General features: G+C 48.8%; 11 non-coding genes and 3 pseudogenes across 11 annotated transcripts; 13 read left to right on the plus strand and 1 right to left on the minus strand.

Annotated features, from left to right (window-relative positions):
• Positions 1–14,831: 14,831 nt before the first annotated feature.
• On the minus strand, positions 14,832–14,996 carry LOC135048480 (U1 spliceosomal RNA). The gene has a single exon (XR_010240342.1). It is a non-coding gene; the product is annotated as a U1 spliceosomal RNA (small nuclear RNA).
• Positions 14,997–17,883: 2,887 nt separating this feature from the next.
• On the plus strand, positions 17,884–18,047 carry LOC135048491 (U1 spliceosomal RNA). The gene has a single exon (XR_010240353.1). It is a non-coding gene; the product is annotated as a U1 spliceosomal RNA (small nuclear RNA).
• Positions 18,048–18,199: 152 nt separating this feature from the next.
• Positions 18,200–18,341, plus strand: LOC135048508 (U1 spliceosomal RNA; annotated as a pseudogene).
• Positions 18,342–19,036: 695 nt separating this feature from the next.
• Positions 19,037–19,200, plus strand: LOC135048492 (U1 spliceosomal RNA). Its single transcript, XR_010240354.1, has one exon. It is a non-coding gene; the product is annotated as a U1 spliceosomal RNA (small nuclear RNA).
• A 152-nt stretch (positions 19,201–19,352) lies between these two features.
• On the plus strand, positions 19,353–19,515 carry LOC135048505 (U1 spliceosomal RNA). Its single transcript, XR_010240365.1, has one exon. It is a non-coding gene; the product is annotated as a U1 spliceosomal RNA (small nuclear RNA).
• Positions 19,516–20,186: 671 nt separating this feature from the next.
• On the plus strand, positions 20,187–20,350 carry LOC135048496 (U1 spliceosomal RNA). The gene has a single exon (XR_010240358.1). It is a non-coding gene; the product is annotated as a U1 spliceosomal RNA (small nuclear RNA).
• A 152-nt stretch (positions 20,351–20,502) lies between these two features.
• Positions 20,503–20,644, plus strand: LOC135048510 (U1 spliceosomal RNA; annotated as a pseudogene).
• A 695-nt stretch (positions 20,645–21,339) lies between these two features.
• LOC135048486 (U1 spliceosomal RNA) lies at positions 21,340–21,503 on the plus strand. The gene has a single exon (XR_010240348.1). It is a non-coding gene; the product is annotated as a U1 spliceosomal RNA (small nuclear RNA).
• Positions 21,504–21,655: 152 nt separating this feature from the next.
• LOC135048500 (U1 spliceosomal RNA) lies at positions 21,656–21,818 on the plus strand. Its single transcript, XR_010240361.1, has one exon. It is a non-coding gene; the product is annotated as a U1 spliceosomal RNA (small nuclear RNA).
• Positions 21,819–22,489: 671 nt separating this feature from the next.
• On the plus strand, positions 22,490–22,653 carry LOC135048493 (U1 spliceosomal RNA). Its single transcript, XR_010240355.1, has one exon. It is a non-coding gene; the product is annotated as a U1 spliceosomal RNA (small nuclear RNA).
• A 152-nt stretch (positions 22,654–22,805) lies between these two features.
• On the plus strand, positions 22,806–22,968 carry LOC135048506 (U1 spliceosomal RNA). Its single transcript, XR_010240366.1, has one exon. It is a non-coding gene; the product is annotated as a U1 spliceosomal RNA (small nuclear RNA).
• Positions 22,969–23,639: 671 nt separating this feature from the next.
• On the plus strand, positions 23,640–23,803 carry LOC135048481 (U1 spliceosomal RNA). The gene has a single exon (XR_010240343.1). It is a non-coding gene; the product is annotated as a U1 spliceosomal RNA (small nuclear RNA).
• Positions 23,804–23,955: 152 nt separating this feature from the next.
• Positions 23,956–24,097, plus strand: LOC135048511 (U1 spliceosomal RNA; annotated as a pseudogene).
• A 695-nt stretch (positions 24,098–24,792) lies between these two features.
• Positions 24,793–24,956, plus strand: LOC135048487 (U1 spliceosomal RNA). The gene has a single exon (XR_010240349.1). It is a non-coding gene; the product is annotated as a U1 spliceosomal RNA (small nuclear RNA).
• Positions 24,957–25,035: the final 79 nt, after the last annotated feature.

Here is a 25,035-nt window from a genome sequence, read left to right on the forward strand (position 1 = left end):
GACTCCGTAAGGACCATGGGGATAAACGGGCTCCGCAGGAGACATGGGCACTTTAAGAAAGACTTTAGTTCTGGGTGTGCAGTGGCTCCTCCCTCTATGCCCCTCTATGCCACAGTTAGAGAAACTGTGCCCAGAGGAGACTGACAGTACGAGAAAAGGATTTTGTTAATCCAGGGCAAGATTCATACCAGCCACACCAATCACACCGTATAACTTGTGATAAACTACACAGAAATGAGTACGAAAAAACAACATACTGTAGCATCAGTACAGGACCGATGCAACTATAACATAACCCTTATTGAAGCAATAACTATATACAAGTATTGCAGAAGTAGTCCGCACTTGGGACGGGCGCCCAGCATCCTCTACGGACTACGAGAAAAAGATTTACCGGTAGGTTTAAAATCTTATTTTCTCTAACGTCCTAGAGGATGCTGGGGACTCCGTAAGGACCATGGGGATTATACCAAAGCTCCAAAACGGGCGGGAGAGTGCGGATGACTCTGCAGCACCGATTGAGCAAACATGAGTTCCTCCTCAGCCAGGGTATCAAACTTATAGTATTTTGAAAAGGTGTTTGAACCTGACCAAGTAGCAGCTCGACACAGCTGTAGTGCCGAGACCCCTCGGGCAGCCGCCAAAGAAGAGCCCACTTTCCTCGTGGAATGGGCCTTGACCGATTTCGGTAACTGCAATCCAGCCATAGAATGCGCTTGCTGAATTGTGTTACAAATCCAGCGAGCAATAGCCTGCTTTGAAGCAGGGGCACCAATCTTGTTGGTTGCATACAGGACAAACAGCGCTTCAGTTTTCCTGACTCTAGCCGTCCTGGCCACGTAAATTTTCAAAGCCCTGACCACATCAAGTAACTCGGAATCCTCCAAGTCACGCGTAGCCAAAGGCACCACAATAGGTTGGTTCATATGAAAAGATGAGACCACTTTTGGTAGGAATTGAGGACGGGTCCGCAATTCCGCTCTATCCACATGGAACACCAAATATGGGCTTTTATGTGACAAAGCTGCTAATTCCGACACTCGCCTAGCCGAAGCCAAGGCTAATAACATGACCACCTTCCACGTGAGATATTTTAACTCCACCGTTTTAAGTGGTTCAAACCAGTGTGATTTTAGAAAACTTAACACCACGTTAAGGTCCCAAGGTGCCACCGGAGGCACAAAAGGAGGCTGAATATGCAGCACTCCTTTTACAAAAGTCTGAACTTCTGGAAGAGAAACCAATTCTTTTTGAAAGAAAATGGATAAGGCCGAAATCTGGACCTTAATAGAGCCTAATTTTAGGCCCAAATTCACTCCAGTTTGTAGGAAGTGAAGGAAACGGCCCAGATGGAATTCTTCCATAGGAGCATTCCTGGCCTCACACCAAGAAACATAATTTCGCCATATACGGTGTAATGTTTTGACGTTACATCCTTCCTAGCCTTTATCAGCGTAGGGATGACCTCAACCGGAATGCCTTTCACTGCTAGGATCCGGCATTCAACCACCATGCCGTGAAACGCAGCCGCGGTAAGTCTTGGAACAGACAGGGCCCCTGATGCAACAGGTCCTGTCTTAGAGGAAGAGGCCACGGATCTTCTGTGAGCATTTCCTGCAGATCCGGATACCAGGTCCTCCGTGGCCAATCTGGAACAATGAGGATTGTTCTCACTCCTCTTTGTCTTATTATCCTCAACACCTTGGGTATGAGAGGAAGAGGAGGAAATACATAGATCGGCCGGAACACCCACGGTGTCACTAGGGCGTCTACAGCTACTGCCTGAGGGTCTCTTGACCTTGCGCAATACCTATGTAGCTTTTTGTTGAGCCGGGACGCCATCATGTCTATCTGTGGCAGTTCCCACCAACTTGTAATCTGTGCAAAGACTTCCTGATGAAGTCCCCACTCTCCCGGATGTAGGTTGTGTCTGCTGAGGAAGTCTGCTTCCCAGTTGTCCACTCCCAGAATGAACACTGCTGACAGTGCGCTTGCGTGATTCTCCACCCAGCGAAGAATTCTGGTGGCTTGTGCCATCGCCACTCTGCTCCTTGTGCCGCCTTGGCGGTTTACATGAGCCACTGCGGTGATGTTGTCTGACTGGATCAGAACCGGTTGGTCGCAAAGTAAGGTCTCCGCTTGACGTAGGGCATTGTATATGGCCCCTAGTTTCAGGATGTTGATGTGAAGACAAGTCTCTTGACTTGACCAAATACCTTGGAAATTTCTTCCCTGTGTGACTGCTCCCCAACCTTGGAGGCTTGCATCTGTGGTCACCAGGATCCAGTCCTGAATGCCGAATCTGCGTCACTCGAGACGGTGAGCACTCTGCAGCCACCACAGGAGTGATACCCTGACCCTGGGGGACAGGGTGATCAACCAATGCATCTGTAAATGTGACCCGGACCACTTGTCCAGTAGGTCCCATTGGAAAGTCCTCGCATGGAACCTGCCGAATGGAATGGCTTCGTATGATGCCACCATCTTTCCCAGGACTCGAGTGCAGTGATGCACTGACACAAGTTTTGGTTTCAATAGGTTCCTGACAAGAGTCATGAGTTCCTGGGCCTTTTCTATCGGGAGATAAACCCTCTTCTGGTCTGTGTCCAGAATCATGCCCAAGAAAGACAGACGAGTCGTAGGAACCAACTGCGACTTTGGGATATTGAAAATCCAGTGAAAGTGATACGCTGTTCAGCAACTGCTCTCTTGATCTCGCTTTTATGAGATCGCTCAAGTACGGGATAATTGTGACACCTTGCTTGCGCAGGAGAACCATCATTTCCGCCATTACCTTGGTGAAAATTCTCTGGGCCGTGGAGAGACCAAACAGCAACGTCTGAAATTGGCAATGACAGTCCTGCACCGCAAATCTGAGGTACGCCTGATGAGATGGATAAATGGGAACATGAAGGTATGCATCCTGTACACAAATGCGGACAACAGGTGTCAAGCCATGTGTTGCCTTTGTCAAGCTGTAATAAGTAGGGGTAAGGACGTTAACCACCTCAGAACATCCTCCCTTATACGTCACCTGCAGCGCATTAATCATAAGTCAGTGACAAGTTCAAAAACTTTGGATGACAGCGGAAGCAGTCCACTGACCTCTAAATCCCTTCCTCTTGTAACCAAGCTCCTGCAAACCACACCACCAACTCCCTCAGTGTCAATTTCCTCCTTAGACAGGAAAGCCAATAGTCCTGCAGGCCATGTCACTGGCACGTCTGACGAGTCCTCTCCTGCCTGGGATTCCTCCGATGCATCCTTGAGTGTAACGCCTACTGCTGCTGGCGCTGCTGTTGTTGCTGCTGGGAGTCGATCGTCATCCCAGAGGGGAAGTCGGAAGACCACTTGTACTACTCCCAGTAGGCAATTGACTGTCCAACAGTCCTTTGCGAGGAAGATGAAATATCACAGCAGTCATCCTGCTGCAAAGCGGATAACTCAGGTCTTGTCAGCCTGGGTGGTGAGAAACGTGGTTCCGGTACCCATCGTTAATTCAGAGGCAACTAGAGACTTGATTGAGGTACTGTGTCCCCGGTACCAAATGCCATCTAGGTTCCATTTCTCTAGGCAGGCGATACCGAAAATGTATACAGACCTCAAAAAAGAGTCACCAGTGTCCTAAAAAATGCAGTTGTACCCAATGTCCACTAGTCCACATGTCCGTGGTTAAGTGGAGCAGGGCAGACTCAGGGCTATATGACTGTGACAGCCCACTGGGTAGATGTATTGCCTCCCGCAGCAAGAACAGCAGCGGCGGCACCAGTAGCAGCATCTCGCAAATGCCAACTCGTTCCTAGGCAGGCTACGCTTTGTATCACCGCTTTCCATAAGAGGCACACAGCTGACAACCTCTTACGGAAACTGAGGAACATCATCGCAGAATGGCTTACCCCAATTGGACTCTCCTGGGGATTTGTGACATCGGACAACGCCACCAATATTGTGCGTACATTACATCTGGGCAAATTCCAGCACGTCCCATGTTTTGCACATACATTGAATTTGGTGGTGCAGAATTATTTAAAAAATTACAGGGGCGTGCAAGAGATGCTGTCGGTGGCCCGAAGAATTGCGGGCCACTTTCTGCATTCAGCCACCGCGTGCCGAAGACTGGAGCACCACCAAACATTCCTGAACCTGCCCTGCCATCTTCTGAAGCAAGAGGTGGTAACGAGGTGGAATTCAACCCTCTATATGCTTCAGAGGATGGAGGAGCAGCAAAAGGCCATTCAAGCAAAAACATCTACTCACGATATAGGCAAAGTAGGGGGAATGCACCTGACTCAAGCGCAGTGGAGAATGATTTCAACGTTGTGCAAGGTTCTGCAACCCTTTGAACTTGCCACACGTGAAGTCAGTTCAGACACTGCCAGCCTGAGTCAGGTCATTCCCCTCATCAGGCTTTTGCAGAAGAAGCTGGAGACATTGAAGGAGGAGCTAAAACAGAGCGATTCCGCTAGGCATGTGGGACTTGTGGATGGAGCCCTTAATTCGCTTAACCAGGATTCAATCTGTTGAAATCAGAGCAATACATTTTGGCCACCGTACTCGATCCTAGATTTAAAACCTACATTGTATCTCTCTTTCCGGCAGACACAAGTCTGCAGAGGTTCAAAGACCTGCTGGTGAGAAAATTGTCAAGTCAAGCGGAACGTGACCCGTCAACAGCTCCTCCTTCACATTCTCCCGCAACTGGGGGTGCGAGGAAAAGGCTAAGAATTCCGAGCCCACCCGCTGGCGGTGATGCAGGGCAGTCTGGAGTGAGTGCTGACATCTGGTCCGGACTGAAGGACCTGGCAACGATTACTGACATGTCGTCTACTGTCACTGCATATGATTCTGTCACCTTTGAAAGAATGGTGGAGGATTATATGAGTGACCGCATCCAGGTAGGCACGTCAGACAGTCCGTATGTATACTGGCCGGAAAAAGAGGCAATTTGGAGGCCCTTGGACAAACTGGCTTTATTCTACCTAAGTTGCCCTCCCTCCAGTGTGTACTCCAAAAGAGTGTTTAGTGCAGCCGCTCACCTTGTCAGCAATCGGTGTACGAGGTTACTTCCAGAAAATGTGGAGAAGATGATGATCATCAAAATGAATTATAATCAATTCCTCCGTGGAGACATTCACCAGCAATTGCCTCCAGAAAGTACACAGGGATCTGAGATGGTGGATTCCAGTGGGGACGAATTAATAATCTGTGAGGAGGGCGATGTACACAGTGAAAGGGGTGAGGAATCGGAGGATGATGAGGTGGACATCTTGCCTCTGTAGAGCCAGTTTGTGCAAGGAGAGATTGATTGCTTCTTTTTTGGTGGGGGCCCAAACCACCCAGTCATTTTAGTCAGCCGTGTGGCAGACCCTGTTGCTGAAATGATGGGTTCGTCAATGTTTTTCTTTTCAATCTAAGCCCCTGCAGTTTTCTGTAAGAATCTGCTTCGCTATGATGATCAACAAGTCACAAGGGCAAACACTCAGGGCTGGAGGCGTAGATCTTAGGACCAGCTGCTACAAGCATGGCAAAGGTGTCACTATCATTGGTGACACCCAGAGAGGCAGCGAGGGAGATTGTAATGCAGTGCGCGCAGATAAGCAGCGCAATGGTAAAAAGGAGGCATGGTCTCATAGGTAGGGGTGTGGCCTGTTGGCCTGAATCACCATTTTGTTGCTCCGGGTATCCCGGGGGTTGGGGGCTGCACCCGGGGACTAGTGTGTGAGTGGTGCTGGCTCCTGCACAGTGACAGAAACTGGGTGTTGCACGTAATGTCACAGTGAAACACCCATATTCTGTCACTGAAGAGGAGCCGGCACTTTGGTGTCACCCCCCTTGGCGGGTGACACTCGGGTGTGGGCCGCAACCCCATTGTGATGCCACTGACCCATGGAAAGCTTTACGTGGCTTACCCATGTGTTAGTAGCCCCAAGCATCTTTTGTGTTAGTCCCTGAAGAAAAACTTCAAATATTTACAAATAAATTTTGTAATCAATGGGCCTAATTCAGTAAGGATTGCAAATTCCGCTAAGTAACAGAATTTGCAATCCTTTGGTTCACATGCTGGGGCCACCCAGCATGCCGCCTCCCTTCTTGACCACGCTGAAATTGCAGTCGCAGTGCAGTTCAGCGTGATCATAAAAAATGGGTTAGCCTCCAGTTGGTGCAGACTGTATGTGTGCGCAGGAAGCCGCCACCATTTTTGTGATCGCAGCTGCTGCATGTGATGTCATGCAGCCGCTCTGACCACGCCTCCTGTTTCTCCGTTGCCGACCCCATTTTGAAGCCCTGCCCACGCACCGCTCCATCTCCGACTTAGAAACGGAGTGTTGCTGACTCCCCCCCCCAGCACCGATTGACAGTCAGAGGCGATCGCATTATCTGCGGGGTGCCGCAGAAAATGCAGGCGCATGCGTATGCTCTTAGCAATTTTTGCAGTTAGATTGCTTATTGCGATTGCAATCCAACCTGAATCAGGCTCTATTACCTATCAGGAAAAAAACTGTGTTCCCTAATGCACACCGAGTGAATAATATTGCTATGTAATAATGGTCAGATAATACGGAGATCTTAGTTGCGCATATCTGCAGATATAGGGTTAAGCCCCCAGGCCGATCGACAAGGCTTCTCCGTCACTGGGGGTCCCTAATACTAGGTATGGGCCCGGGGCGCAGGACCCCACAATGTCGGCACAGGTCGGCCACCCCAGGTCAGCACACAGGTGAAAATTAATAGGGGTTAATAAGAAGCACAGAAGTGCTATGTAAGTGGTGTGATTAAAATAATATATACAAAGTGATAGGAAAAATAATAAGTGTTAATAAAGTGTTAGGGTGTGCCGACCTGCAGCAGCCCACCCATACCGACACAGGGGCCACTGCACCCCACACCCACCCCATAAATAATTACATATATATATCTGGGTTAAATTCCCAGTGTAAGGCCACATGGTAATGGCACCTACAGCATCTGAGAGCCAGCTTACCTGGGGATACCCCTGGCTTCCCCTATGGCACTACTAGATTCAGCAATCCCTCCTAATGCTGACCCATTTGTGCCTCTCTATATACAATACACAAGGTGGAAAGCTGCTCAATCAGATTGTAATGTCACTCAGGTGCTAAAAGGGGAGGGGTAATTCTGTGTAGGAAAAAAACTGTGTTCCCTAATGCACACCGAGTGAATAATATTGCTATATAATAATGGTTAGATAATACGGAGATCTTAGTTGCGTATATCTGCAGATATAGGGTTAAGCCCCCAGGCCGATCGACAAGGCTTCTCCGTCACTGGGGGTCCCTAATACTAGGTATGGGCCCGGGGCGCAGGACCCCACAATGTCGGCACAGGTCGGCCACCCCAGGTCAGCACACAGGTGAAAATTAATAGGGGTTAATAAGAAGCACAGAGGTGCTATGTAAGTGGTGTGATTAAAATAATATATACAAAGTGATAGGAAAAATAATAAGTGTTAATAAAGTGTTAGGGTGTGCCGACCTGCAGCAGCCCACCCATACCGACACAGGGGCCACTGCACCCCACACCCACCCCATAAATAATTACATATATATATCTGGGTTAAATTCCCAGTGTAAGGCCACATGGTAATGGCACCTACAGCATCTGAGAGCCAGCTTACCTGGGGATACCCCTGGCTTCCCCTATGGCACTACTAGAGTCAGCAATCCCTCCTAATGCTGACCCATTTGTGCCTCTCTATATACAATACACAAGGTGGAAAGCTGCTCAATCAGATTGTAATGTCACTCAGGTGCTAAAAGGGGAGGGGTAATTCTGTGTAGGAAAAAAACTGTGTTCCCTAATGCACACCGAGTGAATAATATTGCTATATAATAATGGTCAGATAATACGGAGATCTTAGTTGCGTATATCTGCAGATATAGGGTTAAGCCCCCAGGCCGATCGACAAGGCTTCTCCGTCACTGGGGGTCCCTAATACTAGGTATGGGCCCGGGGCGCAGGACCCCACAATGTCGGTACAGGTCGGCCACCCCAGGTCAGCACACAGGTGAAAATTAATAGGGGTTAATAAGAAGCACAGAAGTGCTATGTAAGTGGTGTGATTAAAATAATATATACAAAGTGATAGGAAAAATAATAAGTGTTAATAAAGTGTTAGGGTGTGCCGACCTGCAGCAGCCCACCCATACCGACACAGGGGCCACTGCACCCCACACCCACCCCATAAATAATTACATATATATATCTGGGTTAAATTCCCAGTGTAAGGCCACATGGTAATGGCACCTACAGCATCTGAGAGCCAGCTTACCTGGGGATACCCCTGGCTTCCCCTATGGTACTACTAGAGTCAGCAATCCCTCCTAATGCTGACCCATTTGTGCCTCTCTATATACAATACACAAGGTGGAAAGCTGCTCAATCAGATTGTAATGTCACTCAGGTGCAAAAAGGGGAGGGGTAATTCTGTGTAGGAAAAAAACTGTGTTCTCTAATGCACACCGAGTGAATAATATTGCTATATAATAATGGTCAGATAATACGGAGATCTTAGTTGTGTATATCTGCAGATATAGGGTTAAGCCCCCAGGCCGATCGACAAGGCTTCTCCATCACTGGGGGTCCCTAATACTAGGTATGGGCCCGGGGCGCAGGACCCCACAATGTCGGCACAGGTCGGCCACCCCAGGTCAGCACACAGGTGAAAATTAATAGGGGTTAATAAGAAGCACAGAAGTGCTGTGTAAGTGGTGTGATTAAAATAATATATACAAAGTGATAGGAAAAATAATAAGTGTTAATAAAGTGTTAGGGTGTGCCGACCTGCAGCAGCCCACCCTTACCGACACAGGGGCCACTGCACCCCACACCCACCCCATAGATAATTACATATATATATCTGGGTTAAATTCCCAGTGTAAGGCCACATGGTAATGGCACCTACAGCATCTGAGAGCCAGCTTACCTGGGGATACCCCTGCCTTCCCCTATGGCACTACTAGAGTCAGCAATCCCTCCTAATGCTGACCCATTTGTGCCTCTCTATATACAATACACAAGGTGGAAAGCTGCTCAATCAGATTGTAATGTCACTCAGGTGCTAAAAGGGGAGGGGTAATTCTGTATAGGAAAAAAACTGTGTTCCCTAATGCACACCGAGTGAATAATATTGCTATATAATAATGGTCAGATAATACGGAGATCTTAGTTGCGTATATCTGCAGATATAGGGTTAAGCCCCCAGGCCGATCGACAAGGCTTCTCCGTCACTGGGGGTCCCTAATACTAGGTATGGGCCCGGGGCGCAGGACCCCACAATGTCGGTACAGGTCGGCCACCCCAGGTCAGCACACAGGTGAAAATTAATAGGGGTTAATAAGAAGCACAGAAGTGCTATGTAAGTGGTGTGATTAAAATAATATATACAAAGTGATAGGAAAAATAATAAGTGTTAATAAAGTGTTAGGGTGTGCCGACCTGCAGCAGCCCACCCATACCGACACAGGGGCCACTGCACCCCACACCCACCCCATAAATAATTACATATATATATCTGGGTTAAATTCCCAGTGTAAGGCCACATGGTAATGGCACCTACAGCATCTGAGAGCCAGCTTACCTGGGGATACCCCTGGCTTCCCCTATGGTACTACTAGAGTCAGCAATCCCTCCTAATGCTGACCCATTTGTGCCTCTCTATATACAATACACAAGGTGGAAAGCTGCTCAATCAGATTGTAATGTCACTCAGGTGCTAAAAGGGGAGGGGTAATTCTGTGTAGGAAAAAAACTGTGTTCTCTAATGCACACCGAGTGAATAATATTGCTATATAATAATGGTCAGATAATACGGAGATCTTAGTTGTGTATATCTGCAGATATAGGGTTAAGCCCCCAGGCCGATCGACAAGGCTTCTCCGTCACTGGGGGTCCCTAATACTAGGTTTGGGCCCGGGGCGCAGGACCCCACAATGTCGGCACAGGTTGGCCACCCCAGGTCAGCACACAGGTGAAAATTAATATGGGTTAATAAGAAGCACAGAAGTGCTGTGTAAGTGGTGTGATTAAAATAATATATACAAAGTGATAGGAAAAATAGTAAGTGTTAGTAAAGTGTTAGGGTGTGCCGACCTGCCGCAGCCCACCCATACCGACACAGGGGCCACTGCACCCCACACCCACCCCATAAATAATTACATATATATATCTGGGTTAAATTCCCAGTGTAAGGCCACATGGTAATGGCACCTACAGCATCTGAGAGCCAGCTTACCTGGGGATACCCCTGCCTTCCCCTATGGCACTACTAGAGTCAGCAATCCCTCCTAATGCTGACCCATTTGTGCCTCTCTATATACAATACACAAGGTGGAAAGCTGCTCAATCAGATTGTAATGTCACTCAGGTGCTAAAAGGGGAGGGGTAATTCTGTGTAGGAAAAAAACTGTGTTCCCTAATGCACACCGAGTGAATAATATTGCTATATAATAATGGTCAGATAATACGGAGATCTTAGTTGCGTATATCTGCAGATATAGGGTTAAGCCCCCAGGCCGATCGACAAGGCTTCTCCGTCACTGGGGGTCCCTAATACTAGGTATGGGCCCGGGGCACAGGACCCCACAATGTCGGCACAGGTCGGCCACCCCAGGTCAGCACACAGGTGAAAATTAATAGGGGTTAATAAGAAGCACAGAAGTGCTATGTAAGTGGTGTGATTAAAATAATATATACAAAGTGATAGGAAAAATAATAAGTGTTAATAAAGTGTTAGGGTGTGCCGACCTGCAGCAGCCCACCCATACCGACACAGGGGCCACTGCACCCCACACCCACCCCATAAATAATTACATATATATATCTGGGTTAAATTCCCAGTGTAAGGCCACATGGTAATGGCACCTACAGCATCTGAGAGCCAGCTTACCTGGGGATACCCCTGGCTTCCCCTATGGTACTACTAGAGTCAGCAATCCCTCCTAATGCTGACCCATTTGTGCCTCTCTATATACAATACACAAGGTGGAAAGCTGCTCAATCAGATTGTAATGTCACTCAGGTGCTAAAAGGGGAGGGGTAATTCTGTGTAGGAAAAAAACTGTGTTCTCTAATGCACACCGAGTGAATAATATTGCTATATAATAATGGTCAGATAATACGGAGATCTTAGTTGTGTATATCTGCAGATATAGGGTTAAGCCCCCAGGCCGATCGACAAGGCTTCTCCGTCACTGGGGGTCCCTAATACTAGGTATGGGCCCGGGGCGCAGGACCCCACAATGTCGGCACAGGTTGACCACCCCAGGTCAGCACACAGGTGAAAATTAATAGGGGTTAATAAGAAGCACAGAAGTGCTGTGTAAGTGGTGTGATTAAAATAATATATACAAAGTGATAGGAAAAATAATAAGTGTTAATAAAGTGTTAGGGTGTGCCGACCTGCCGCAGCCCACCCATACCGACACAGGGGCCACTGCACCCCACACCCACCCCATAAATAATTACATATATATATCTGGGTTAAATTCCCAGTGTAAGGCCACATGGTAATGGCACCTACAGCATCTGAGAGCCAGCTTACCTGGGGATACCCCTGGCTTCCCCTATGGCACTACTAGAGTCAGCAAGCCCTCCTAATGCTGACCCATTTGTGCCTCTCTATATACAATACACAAGGTGGAAAGCTGCTCAATCAGATTGTAATGTCACTCAGGTGCTAAAAGGGGAGGGGTAATTCTGTGTAGGAAAAAAACTGTGTTCCCTAATGCACACCGAGTGAATAATATTGCTATATAATAATGGTCAGATAATACGGAGATCTTAGTTGCGTATATCTGCAGATATAGGGTTAAGCCCCCAGGCCGATCGACAAGGCTTCTCCGTCACTGGGGGTCCCTAATACTAGGTATGGGCCCGGGGCACAGGACCCCACAATGTCGGCACAGGTCGGCCACCCCAGGTCAGCACACAGGTGAAAATTAATAGGGGTTAATAAGAAGCACAGAAGTGCTATGTAAGTGGTGTGATTAAAATAATATATACAAAGTGATAGGAAAAATAATAAGTGTTAATAAAGTGTTAGGGTGTGCCGACCTGCAGCAGCCCACCCATACCGACACAGGGGCCACTGCACCCCACACCCACCCCATAAATAATTACATATATATATCTGGGTTAAATTCCCAGTGTAAGGCCACATGGTAATGGCACCTACAGCATCTGAGAGCCAGCTTACCTGGGGATACCCCTGCCTTCCCCTATGGCACTACTAGAGTCAGCAATCCCTCCTAATGCTGACCCATTTGTGCCTCTCTATATACAATACACAAGGTGGAAAGCTGCTTAATCAGATTGTAATGTCACTCAGGTGCTAAAAGGGGAGGGGTAATTCTGTGTAGGAAAAAAACTGTGTTCCCTAATGCACACAGAGTGAATAATATTGCTATATAATAATGGTCAGATAATACGGAGATCTTAGTTGCGTATATCTGCAGATATAGGGTTAAGCCCCCAGGCCGATCGACAAGGCTTCTCCGTCACTGGGGGTCCCTAATACTAGGTATGGGCCCGGGGCGCAGGACCCCACAATGTCGGCACAGGTCAGCCACCCCAGGTCAGCACACAGGTGAAAATTAATAGGGGTTAATAAGAAGCACAGAAGTGCTATGTAAGTGGTGTGATTAAAATAATATATACAAAGTGATAGGAAAAATAATAAGTGTTAATAAAGTGTTAGGGTGTGCCGACCTGCAGCAGCCCACCCATACCGACACAGGGGCCACTGCACCCCACACCCAACCCATAAATAATTACATATATATATCTGGGTTAAATTCCCAGTGTAAGGCCACATGGTAATGGCACCTACAGCATCTGAGAGCCAGCTTACCTGGGGATACCCCTGCCTTCCCCTATGGCACTACTAGAGTCAGCAATCCCTCCTAATGCTGACCCATTTGTGCCTCTCTATATACAATACACAAGGTGGAAAGCTGCTCAATCAGATTGTAATGTCACTCAGGTGCTAAAAGGGGAGGGGTAATTCTGTGTAGGAAAAAAACTGTGTTCCCTAATGCACACCGAGTGAATAATATTGCTATATAATAATGGTCAGATAATACGGAGATCTTAGTTGCGTATATCTGCAGATATAGGGTTAAGCCCCCAGGCCGATCGACAAGGCTTCTCCGTCACTGGGGGTCCCTAATACTAGGTATGGGCCCGGGGCGCAGGACCCCACAATGTCGGCACAGGTCGGCCACCCCAGGTCAGCACACAGGTGAAAATTAATAGGGGTTAATAAGAAGCACAGAAGTGCTATGTAAGTGGTGTGATTAAAATAATATATACAAAGTGATAGGAAAAATAATAAGTGTTAATAAAGTGTTAGGGTGTGCCGACCTGCAGCAGCCCACCCATACCGACACAGGGGCCACTGCACCCCACACCCACCCCATAAATAATTACATATATATATCTGGGTTAAATTCCCAGTGTAAGGCCACATGGTAATGGCACCTACAGCATCTGAGAGCCAGCTTACCTGGGGATACCCCTGGAGGGCAGTGTGTGTGTGACTGACCTTAGGAAGAAACCGGAGCCTCCGCTGCAGTGACCCAGCAACCAGGGCACGGGAGTATACTGCGCCGCTGGGAGTGATGGAGCTGCAGTAAAGATGTCTATTAGACCTAGCCTGCTGCAGCCCTTGTAGATTCTTATAAAAAAAGTTCTTCTTTTCTTGTCAAAATTAATAGCTAAGAATAGGCTGCCTGAGGCAGCCCCCTGTTAAGTGGCCTGCTACTGAAGGCACCAACTACAAACTGAGCTCCCTGTTCATGGAAGCGAGGTTATAGAGGAGGGGGCGCTGAGCATCTTGGGAACAGTCAAAAGCTTTGAGCCTGTTGGTGCCTCAGATCAAGATCCTACTCTACACCCCAATGTGAATCCTTGTGGAGTCCAGTGTACCCCACAGAAGAAATGAATGTGTCACACCCATTGGCAGCAACATTAGAATAGCTGCTGATGGGCACAATTGAGAAAGGAAGGGGGGAAAACATTTGAATCCAGCACATATATGTAATTTGAATATGTAATTTGTACCTTCCTACTTTAAAATGTAATGGATGAACCTCACCCTGTGAGAACTATCTTCATGATCAAGAGATCTCATACGCAAGAAAAGCATGTGTTGAGATAGGGCTGTGGAGGGCGGCTGCTCGGGCACACCCCCGTCAAGTTGAGGAGATTCAACTGAGGAAGCACAAGAAAACTCTTGTCTGGGGACAACAACTGCAGGGAGACCACATATTTTCAGATAAACATGAGATGGCGGAAGGCTGCCTAATACTGAAGCACCCACAAACATCAATCCATATGCAACAACTAGTGCAAGCATTCCTGGGGAAAGGTCTGCAGCAGACGGATTTGCATACGGTGATGTCATCCAAGCAGTAGGCCAAAGTTGGCTGGAACCCTCATCTGCATATGAAAAGAGAAAAGGGGCGCTTGCATGACCCCTAGTTCGCATTGAACACCCCCACCCTCCTTCGGTGTGGGGCTCATGTTGGCCATGCCCCTGCCCCTGAAGCATTCAAGCTGATTTCTTGCAGCAGCTGGGCACTGTAACAGCTCCAGAGCTGCTCTGTAAGGCAAGTAAAAGGGCGTGGGCCCTGCAGCACTACCTGTAGTTCGCATTGTGCGTTGGAAGGCACAAAGTAAGCAGACGGGAGAAGTCAGGATAGTGCGCAAGGGCATAGAAGGGAGGGGCTCAAGAAAAGAGAAGTGGAAACAGACAGCAAACTAGGCTGGAGAGAGACCTGAGACAAATAGATCTGAATTATACCAGAGCCAACCATGGGAAAGCACAAATGCAGTCCCCCCCCTACCACAAATTATGCAGTCGAGTTTCCCACATTTGGGGAAATCACAGAGGTCAGCATACCCAGAATGCAATGAATGAACCTCACCCTGGGAAAACAATCTTCATGACCATGGTATCACCTATGCAAAATAAGTATGATTTGAGATAGGGCTGGGGAGGGCCGCTGCTCAGGCACACCTCCGTCAAGTAAAGGAGATTCAGCTGAGGCAGCACAAGGGAACTCTCATCTGGGGACAACAACTGCAGGGAGAACACATTTTCAGACGAATGTGGGAGGGCAGAAGGCTGCCTAATACTGAAGCACCCCCCAAACAACAAACCAAATGCAACAGCTAGTGCAAGCATTCCTGGGGGAAGGCCTGCAGCAGATGGATTCGCATATGGTGATGTCATCCAAGCAATGGGCATAGTTGGCTGCAACCCTCGTCTGCATATGAAAAGAGAAAATGGTCACGCAGGGCATGGCGGCCTTTGTGGGGTTGCGCTTGGATGACCCCTAGATCGCTTTATACACCCCCATCAGTGTGGGGCTCATGTTGGCCATGCCCAAGCCCCTGAAGCATTCAAGCTGATTTCTTGCAGCAGCTGGACCCAGTAACAGCTCCAGAGTTGCTCTACAAGACAAGTAAAAGGGTGTGAGCCCTGCAGCACCACCTGTAGTTTGCATACACACATATATAGGACAGCATCTCTTATATGCCCCAGGGGCAATAAAATAGTAGCCTTATCTAGGGTATCCGTCCATGCCGCTACAGCACTACACACCCAGGCCGACGCAATTGCCGGTCTGAGTAAGGTACCTGAATGTGTATAAATGGACTTCAGGGTAATCTCCTGTTTGCGGTCAGCAGACTCTTTGAGGGAAGCCGTATCCTGGGACGGGAGGGCTACCTTCTTGGATAAGCGTGTTAATGCTTTGTCCACCCAAGGGGAGGATTCCCATCGTAACCTATCCGTTGATGGGAAAGGATACGCCATAAGAATCCTTTTGGAAATCTGCAGGGGATTCCCAAGCTTTTTCACATAACTCGTTTAGCTCGTGTGAGGGGGGAAAGGTTACCTCAGGCTTCTTTACCTTGTACATATGTACCCTCTTGTCAGGGATAGGGGGCTCCTCTGTGAAGTGCAAAACATTTTTTATTGCCATAATCATATATCAAATGTATTTTGCCAATTTTGGCTGTAACTTTGCATCATCGTAATCGACACTGGAGTCAGAATCCGTGTCGGTATCTGTGTCAACAATCTGGATAGTGGGCGCTTATGAGACCCTGACAGTCCCTGCGACATAGGATCAGGCATGGGTTGAGACCCTGACTGTCGCAAAGCTTCAGCCTTGTCTAATCTTTTGTGCAATGAGTTTACACTAGCATTTAAAACATTCCACATATCCATCCAGTCAGGTGTCGGCGGAGACACCACGTTCATTTGCTCCCGCTCCTCTCTAATATAGCCTTCTTCCTCAGACATGTCGACACACGCGTACCGACACACCACACACACAGGGAATACTTTTACTGAAGACATTTCCCCCACAAGGCCCTTTGGAGAGACAGAGAGAGAGTATGCCAGCACATACCCCAGCGCTATATAACCCAGGAATAGCACAGTAACTTAATGTTTGCACAGTAGCGCTGCTGTATGTAATTTGCGCCGAATTATGTGCCCCCCCCCTCTCTTTTCAACCCTCTTGTCTGCCGTGGTATAAGCAGGGGAGAGTCCGGGGAGCTTCCTCTCAGCGGTGCTGTGGAGAAAAAATGGCGCTGGTGAGTGCTGAGGGAGAAGCCCCGCCCCCTCGGCGGCGGGCTTCTGTCCCGTTTAAACTGTACAATTGGCGGGGGCTCATACATATATACAGTGCCCAGCTGTATATATGTTATATTTTTGCCAAAAAGAGGTTTATATTGCAGCCCAGGGAGCCCCCCCTGCGCCCTGCACCCTTACAGTGACCGGAGTATGTGAGGTGTATGGGAGCAATGTCGCACAGCTGCAGTGCTGTGCGTTACCTCAATGAAGATCATGAAGTCCTCTGCCGCCTCTGAAGTCTTCTTTTCTTCTCATACTCACCCGGCTTCTATCTTCCGGCTCTGCGAGGGGGACGGACGGCGAGAGTGAGATCCTGCGTACCAATCCCTTTGGAGCTAATCCCTTTGGAGCTAATGGTGTCCAGTAGCTTAAGAAGCAGGACCTTGCAACTCGGAGAGTAGGGCTGCTTCTCTCCCCTCAGTCCCTCGATGCAGGGAGTCTGTTGCCAGCAGTGCTCCCTGAAAATTAAAAACCTAGCAAAATACTTTCTGTCAGAAAGCTCAGGAGAGCTCCTGAAAAGCACCCAGTCTCCACTGGGCACAGTATCAAACTGAGGTATGGAGGAGGGGCATAGAGGGAGGAGCCACTGCACACCCAGAACTAAAGTCTTTCTTAAAGTGCCCATGTCTCCTGCGGAGCCCGTCTATCCCCATGGTCCTTACGGAGTCCCCAGAATCCTCTAGGACGTTAGAGAAAATAGGATTTTAATACCTACCGGTAAATCCTTTTCTCTTAGTCCGTAGAGGATGCTGGGCACCCGTCCCAGTGCGTACTGTGTCTGCAGTTATTAAATGGCCCTTAACTCCAGAACATTTATGTGGAGACAACTTTCCCGACTTGACCATCTTCCTTGGACGTTTTCCCCCTGTGTGACTGCTCCCCAGCCTCGGAGGGCTGCATCCATGGTCCCTAGGATCCAGTCCTGGATCCCGAACCTTCGCCCCTCTAGGAGGTGAGAACTGTGCAGCCACCAATGGAGTGAGATTCTGGTCTTGGAAGACAGGATTATCCTCCGGTGCATGTGTAGGTGGGATCCGGACCACTTGTCCAACAGGTCCCACTGGAACAGTAAAGCCACGCCCATCCCAACGAAGCCACACACCCTATTTTGCGGCGCGCGCACATTTATCCCTTTAATAGTTCCAATTGTGGGGAGCGCCAAAGAATTTTTTGGCTTGGGGGAGAAAAATTTCTAGTTACGCCACTGATCCCAAATCATACTTATTTTGCATAGGAGATACCATGGTCATGAAGATTGTTCTCCCAGGGTGAGGTTCATTCATTGCATTCTGGGTATGCTGACCCCTGTAATTTCCCCAAATGTGGGAAACTCGACTGCATTATTTGTGGTAGTGGGGGACTGTGTTTGTGCTTTCCTCTGGTCAGCTCTGGTAAAAGTCAGATTTCTTTGTCTCAGATTTTCCTCTAGCCTTGTTCTTCTTTCGAGAGTTCCCTTGTGCTGCCTCAGTTGGATTTCCTTCACTTGACAGGGGGGTGCCCGAGCAGCGACCCTCCCCAGCTCTAGCCCAACTCCTACTTACCTGCCAGGTGAGATACTATGCTCATGAAGTTGCTTCTCCCAGGGCAAGGCTCACCCATTGCACTCTGGGTGTGCTGCCCCTGCGATTTCCGCAAATGTGGGAAACTTGACTGCATAATTTGTGTTTCCCCTGGTCGGCTCTCATATGATTCAGATCTCTTTGTCTCAGGTCTCTCTCCAGCCTAGTTTGCTGTCTGTTTCCACTTCTTTTTTCTTGAGCCCCTCCCTTCAATACCCTTGTGCACTATCCTGACTTCTCCTCCCGTCTGCTTACTTTGTGCCTTCCAATGCACAATGCAAACTACAGGTAGTGCTGCAGGGCCCACACCTTTTTACTTGCCTTACAGAGCAGCTCTGGAGCTGTTACAGTGCCCAGCTGCTGCAAGAAATCAGCTTGAATGCTTCAGGGGCTGGGGCATGGCCAACATGAGCCCCACACCGAAGGAGGGTGGGGGTGTTTAATGCGAACTAGGGGTCATCCAAGAGCCGCAAAAGGCCGCCATGCCCTGCATACCCCTTTTCTCTTTTCATATATAGATGAGGGTTCCAGCCAACTTTGGCCCACTGCTTGGATGACATCACCGTATGCAAATCCGTCTTCTGCAGACCTTCCCCCAGGAATGCTTGTACTAGTTGTTGCATTTGGTTTGTTGTTTGGGGGTGCTTCAGTATTAGGCAGCCTTCTGCCCTCCCATGTTCATCTGAAAATATGTGTTCTCCCTGCAGTTGTTGTCCCCAGATGAGAGTTCCCTTGTGCTGCCTCAGTTGAATCTCCTTTATTTGACAGAGATGTGCCTGAGCAGCGGCCCTCCCCAGCCCTATCCCAAATCATACTTATTTTGCATAGGAGATACCATGGTCATGAAGATTGATCTCCCAGGGTGAGGTTCATTCATTGCATTCTGGGTATGCTGACCCCTATGATTTCCCCAAATGTGGGAAACTCGACTGCATTATTTGTGGTAGTGGGGGACTGTGTTTGTTCTTTCCTCTGGTCAGCTCTGGTAAAAGTCAGATTTCTTTGTCTCAGATCTTCCTCTAGCCTTGTTCTTCTTTCGAGAGTTTCCTTGTGCTGCCTCAGTTGTATCTCCTTCACTTGACAGGGGGGTGCCCGAGCAGCGACCCTCCCCAGCTCTAGCCCAACTCCTACTTACCTGCTAGGTGAGATACTATGATCATGAAGGTGCTTCTCCCAGGGCAAGGCTCACCCATTTCACTCTGGGTGTGCTGCTCCTGCGATTTCTCCAAATGTGGGAAACTTGACTGCATAATTTGTGTTTCCCCTGGTCGGCTCTCGTATAATTCAGATCTCTTTGTCTCAGGTCTCTCTCCAGCCTAGTTTGCTGTCTGTTTCCACTTCTCTTTTCTTGAGCCGCTCCCTTCTATGCCCTTGCGCACTATCCTGACTTCTCCCGTCTGCTTAATTTGTGCCTTCCAACGCACAATGCAAACTACAGGTAGTGCTGCAGGGCCCACACCCTTTTATTTGCCTTACAGAGCAGCTCTGGAGCTGTTACAGTGCCCAGCTGCTGCAAGAAATCAGCTTGAATGCTTCAGGGGCTGGGGCATAGCCAACATGAGCCCCACACCGAAGGAGGGTGGAGGTGTTTAATGCGAACTAGGGGTCATCCAAGCACCGCAAAAGGACGCCATGCCCTGCATGCCGCTTTTCTCTTTTCATATGCAGACGAGGGTTGAAGCCAACTTTGACTCACTGCTTGGATGACATCACCATATGCAAATCCATCTGCTGCAGGCCTTCCCCCAGGAATGCTTGCACTAGTTGTTGCATTTGGTTTGTTGTTTGGGGGTGCTTCAGTATTAGGCAGCCTTCTGCCCTCCCATGTTCATCTGAAAATATGTGTTCTCCCTGCTGTTGTTGTCCCCAGATGAGAGTTCCCTTGTGCTGCCTCAGTTGAATCTCCTTTACTTGACAGAGATGTGCCTGAGCAGCGGCCCTCCCCAGCCCTATCCCAAATCATACTTATTTTGCATAGGAGATACCATGGTCATGAAGATTGATCTCCCATGGTGAGGTTCATTCATTGCATTCTGGGTATGCTGACCCCTATGATTTCCCCAAATGTGGGAAACTCAACTGCATTATTTGTGGTAGTGGAGGACTGTGTTTGTGCTTTCCTCTGGTCAGCTCTGGTAAAAGTCAGATTTCTTTGTCTCAGATCTTCCTCTAGCCTTGTTCTTCTTTCAAGAGTTCCCTTGTGCTTCCTCAGTTGGATTTCCTTCACTTGACAGGGGGGTGCCCGAGCAGCGACCCTCCCCAGATCTAGCCCAACTCCTACTTACCTGCCAGGTGAGATACTATGATCATGAAGTTGCTTCTCCCAGGGCAAGGCTCACCCATTGCACTCTTGGTGTGCTGCTCCTGCGATTTCCGCAAATGTGGGAAACTTGACTGCATAATTTGTGTTTCCCCTGGTCGGCTCTCATATAATTCAGATCTCTTTGTCTCAGGTCTCTCTCCAGCCTAGTTTGCTGTCTGTTTCCACTTCTTTTTTCTTGAGCCCCTCCCTTCTATACCCTTGTGCACTATCCTGACTTCTCCTCCCGTCTGCTTACTTTGTGCCTTACAATGCACAATGCGAACTACAGGTAGTGCTGCAGGGCCCACACCCTTTTACTTGCCTTACAGAGCAGCTCTGGAGCTGTTACAGTGCCCAGCTGCTGCAAGAAATCAGCTTGAATGCTTCAGGGGCTGGGGCATAGCCAACATGAGCCCCACACCGAAGGAGGGTGGGGGTGTTTAATGCGAACTAGGGGTCATCCAAGCGCCTCAAAAGGCCGCCATGCCCTGCATACCCCTTTTCTCTTTTCATATGCAGATGAGGGTTCCAGACAACTTTGGCCCACTGCTTGGATGACATCACCGTATGCAAATCCGTCTTCTGCAGACCTTCCCCCAGGAATGCTTGTACTAGTTGTTGCATTTGGTTTGTTGTTTGGGGGTGCTTCAATATTAGGCAGCCTTCTGCCCTCCCATGTTCATCTGAAAATATGTGTTCTCCCTGCAGTTGTTGTCCCCAGATGAGAGTTCCCTTGTGCTGCCTCAGTTGAATCTCCTTTACTTGACAGAGATGTGCCTGAGCAGCGGCCCTCCCCAGCCCTATCCCAAATCATACTTATTTTGCATAGGAGATGCCATGGTCATGAAGATTGTTCTCCCAGGGTGAGGTTCATTCATTGCATTCTGGGTATGCTGACCCCTGTGATTTCCCCAATTGTGGGAAACTCGACTGCATTATTTGTGGTAGTGGGGGACTGTGTTTGTGCTTTCCTCTGGTCAGCTCTGGTAAAAGTCAGATTTCTTTGTCTCAGATCTTGCTCTAGCCTTGTTCTTCTTTCGAGAGTTCCCTTGTGCTGCCTCAGTTGGATCTCCTTCACTTGACAGGGGGGTGCCCGAGCAGCGACCCTCCCCAGCTCTAGCCCAACTCCTACTTACCTGCCAGGTGAGATACTATGATCAGGAAGGTGCTTCTCCCAAGGCAAGGCTCACCCATTGCACTCTGGGTGTGCTGCTCCTGTGATTTCCCAAAATGTGGGACACTTGACTGCATAATTTGTGTTTCCTCTGGTCGGCTCTCGTATAATTCAGATCTCTTTGCATCAGGTCTCTCTCCAGCCTAGTTTGCTGTCTGTTTCCACTTCTCTTTTCTTGAGCCGTTCCCTTTTATGCCCTTGCGCACTATACTGACTTCTCCCGTCTGCTTACTTTGTGCCTTGCAACGCACAATGCGAACTACAGGTAGTGCTGCAGGTCCCACAACCTTTTATTTGCCTTACAGAGCAGCTCTGGAGCTGTTACAGAGCCCAGCTTCTGCAAGAAATCAGCTTGAATGCTTCAGGGGCTGGGGCATAGCCAACATGAGCCCCACACCGAAGGAGGGTGGAGGTGTTTAATGTGAACTAGGGGTCATCCAAGCGCCGCAAAAGGCCGCCATGCCCTGCATACCCCTTTTCTCTTTTCATATATAGATGAGGGTTCCAGCCAACTTTGGCCCACTGCTTGGATGACATCACCGTATGCAAATCCGTCTTCTGCAGACCTTCCCCCAGGAATGCTTGTACTAGTTGTTGCATTTGGTTTGTTGTTTGGGGGTGCTTCAGTATTAGGCAACCTTCTGCCCTCCCATGTTCATCTGAAAATATGTGTTCTCCCTGCAGTTGTTGTCCCCAGATGAGAGTTCCCTTGTGCTGCCTCAGTTGAATCTCCTTTACTTGACAGAGATGTGCCTGAGCAGCGGCCCTCCCCAGCCCTATCCCAAATCATACTTATTTTGCATAGGAGATACCATGGTCATGAAGATTGATCTCCCAGGGTGAGGTTCATTCATTGCATTCTGGGTATGCTGACCCCTATGATTTCCCCAAATGTGGGAAACTCGACTGCATTATTTGTGGTAGTGGGGGACTGTGTTTGTTCTTTCCTCTGGTCAGCTCTGGTAACAGTCAGATTTCTTTGTCTCAGATCTTCCTCTAGCCTTGTTCTTCTTTCGAGAGTTTCCTTGTGCTGCCTCAGTTGTATCTCCTTCACTTGACAGGGGGGTGCCCGAGCAGCGACCCTCCCCAGCTCTAGCCCAACTCCTACTTACCTGCTAGGTGAGATACTATGATCATGAAGGTGCTTCTCCCAGGGCAAGGCTCACCCATTTCACTCTGGGTGGGCTGCTCCTGCGATTTCTCCAAATGTGGGAAACTTGACTGCATAATTTGTGTTTCCCCTGGTCGGCTCTCGTATAATTCAGATCTCTTTGTCTCAGGTCTCTCTCCAGCCTAGTTTGCTGTCTGTTTCCACTTCTCTTTTCTTGAGCCGCTCCCTTCTATGCCCTTGCGCACTATCCTGACTTCTCCCGTCTGCTTAATTTGTGCCTTCCAACGCACAATGCAAACTACAGGTAGTGCTGCAGGGCCCACACCCTTTTATTTGCCTTACAGAGCAGCTCTGGAGCTGTTACAGTGCCCAGCTGCTGCAAGAAATCAGCTTGAATGCTTCAGGGGCTGGGGCATAGCCAACATGAGCCCCACACCGAAGGAGGGTGGAGGTGTTTAATGCGAACTAGGGGTCATCCAAGCGCCGCAAAAGGCCGCCATGCCCCGCATGCCCCTTTTCTCTTTTCATATGCAGACGAGGGTTGAAGCCAAGTTTGACTCACTGCTTGGATGACATCACCATATGCAAATCCATCTGCTGCAGGCCTTCCCCCAGGAATGCTTGCACTAGTTGTTGCATTTGGTTTGTTGTTTGGGGGTGCTTCAGTATTAGGCAGCCTTCTGCCCTCCCATGTTCATCTGAAAATATGTGTTCTCCCTGCAGTTGTTGTCCCCAGATGAGAGTTCCCTTGTGCTGCCTCAGTTGAATCTCCTTTACTTGACAGAGATGTGCCTGAGCAGCGGCCCTCCCCAGCCCTATCCCAAATCATACTTATTTTGCATAGGAGATACCATGGTCATGAAGATTGATCTCCCAGGGTGAGGTTCATTCATTGCATTCTGGGTATGCTGACCCCTATGATTTCCCCAAATGTGGGAAACTCAACTGCATTATTTGTGGTAGTGGAGGACTGTGTTTGTGCTTTCCTCTGGTCAGCTCTGGTAAAACTCAGATTTCTTTGTCTCAGATCTTGCTCTAGCCTTGTTCTTCTTTCAAGAGTTCCCTTGTGCTTCCTCAGTTGGATTTCCTTCACTTGACAGGGGGGTGCCCGAGCAGCGACCCTCCCCAGATCTAGCCCAACTCCTACTTACCTGCCAGGTGAGATACTATGATCATGAAGTTGCTTCTCCCAGGGCAAGGCTCACCCATTGCACTCTTGGTGTGCTGCTCCTGCGATTTCCGCAAATGTGGGAAACTTGACTGCATAATTTGTGTTTCCCCTGGTCGGCTCTCATATAATTCAGATCTCTTTGTCTCAGGTCTCTCTCCAGCCTAGTTTGCTGTCTGTTTCCACTTCTTTTTTCTTGAGCCCCTCCCTTCTATACCCTTGTGCACTATCCTGACTTCTCCTCCCGTCTGCTTACTTTGTGCCTTACAATGCACAATGCGAACTACAGGTAGTGCTGCAGGGCCCACACCCTTTTACTTGCCTTACAGAGCAGCTCTGGAGCTGTTACAGTGCCCAGCTGCTGCAAGAAATCAGCTTGAATGCTTCAGGGGCTGGGGCATAGCCAACATGAGCCCCACACCGAAGGAGGGTGGGGGTGTTTAATGCGAACTAGGGGTCATCCAAGCGCCTCAAAAGGCCGCCATGCCCTGCATACCCCTTTTCTCTTTTCATATGCAGATGAGGGTTCCAGACAACTTTGGCCCACTGCTTGGATGACATCACCGTATGCAAATCCGTCTTCTGCAGACCTTCCCCCAGGAATGCTTGTACTAGTTGTTGCATTTGGTTTGTTGTTTGGGGGTGCTTCAATATTAGGCAGCCTTCTGCCCTCCCATGTTCATCTGAAAATATGTGTTCTCCCTGCAGTTGTTGTCCCCAGATGAGAGTTCCCTTGTGCTGCCTCAGTTGAATCTCCTTTACTTGACAGAGATGTGCCTGAGCAGCGGCCCTCCCCAGCCCTATCCCAAATCATACTTATTTTGCATAGGAGATGCCATGGTCATGAAGATTGTTCTCCCAGGGTGAGGTTCATTCATTGCATTCTGGGTATGCTGACCCCTGTGATTTCCCCAATTGTGGGAAACTCGACTGCATTATTTGTGGTAGTGGGGGACTGTGTTTGTGCTTTCCTCTGGTCAGCTCTGGTAAAAGTCAGATTTCTTTGTCTCAGATCTTGCTCTAGCCTTGTTCTTCTTTCGAGAGTTCCCTTGTGC

This window comes from Pseudophryne corroboree, unplaced genomic scaffold (genome assembly GCF_028390025.1).
Source record: "Pseudophryne corroboree isolate aPseCor3 unplaced genomic scaffold, aPseCor3.hap2 scaffold_973, whole genome shotgun sequence".
Classification (NCBI taxonomy): Eukaryota; Metazoa; Chordata; class Amphibia; order Anura; family Myobatrachidae; genus Pseudophryne; species Pseudophryne corroboree.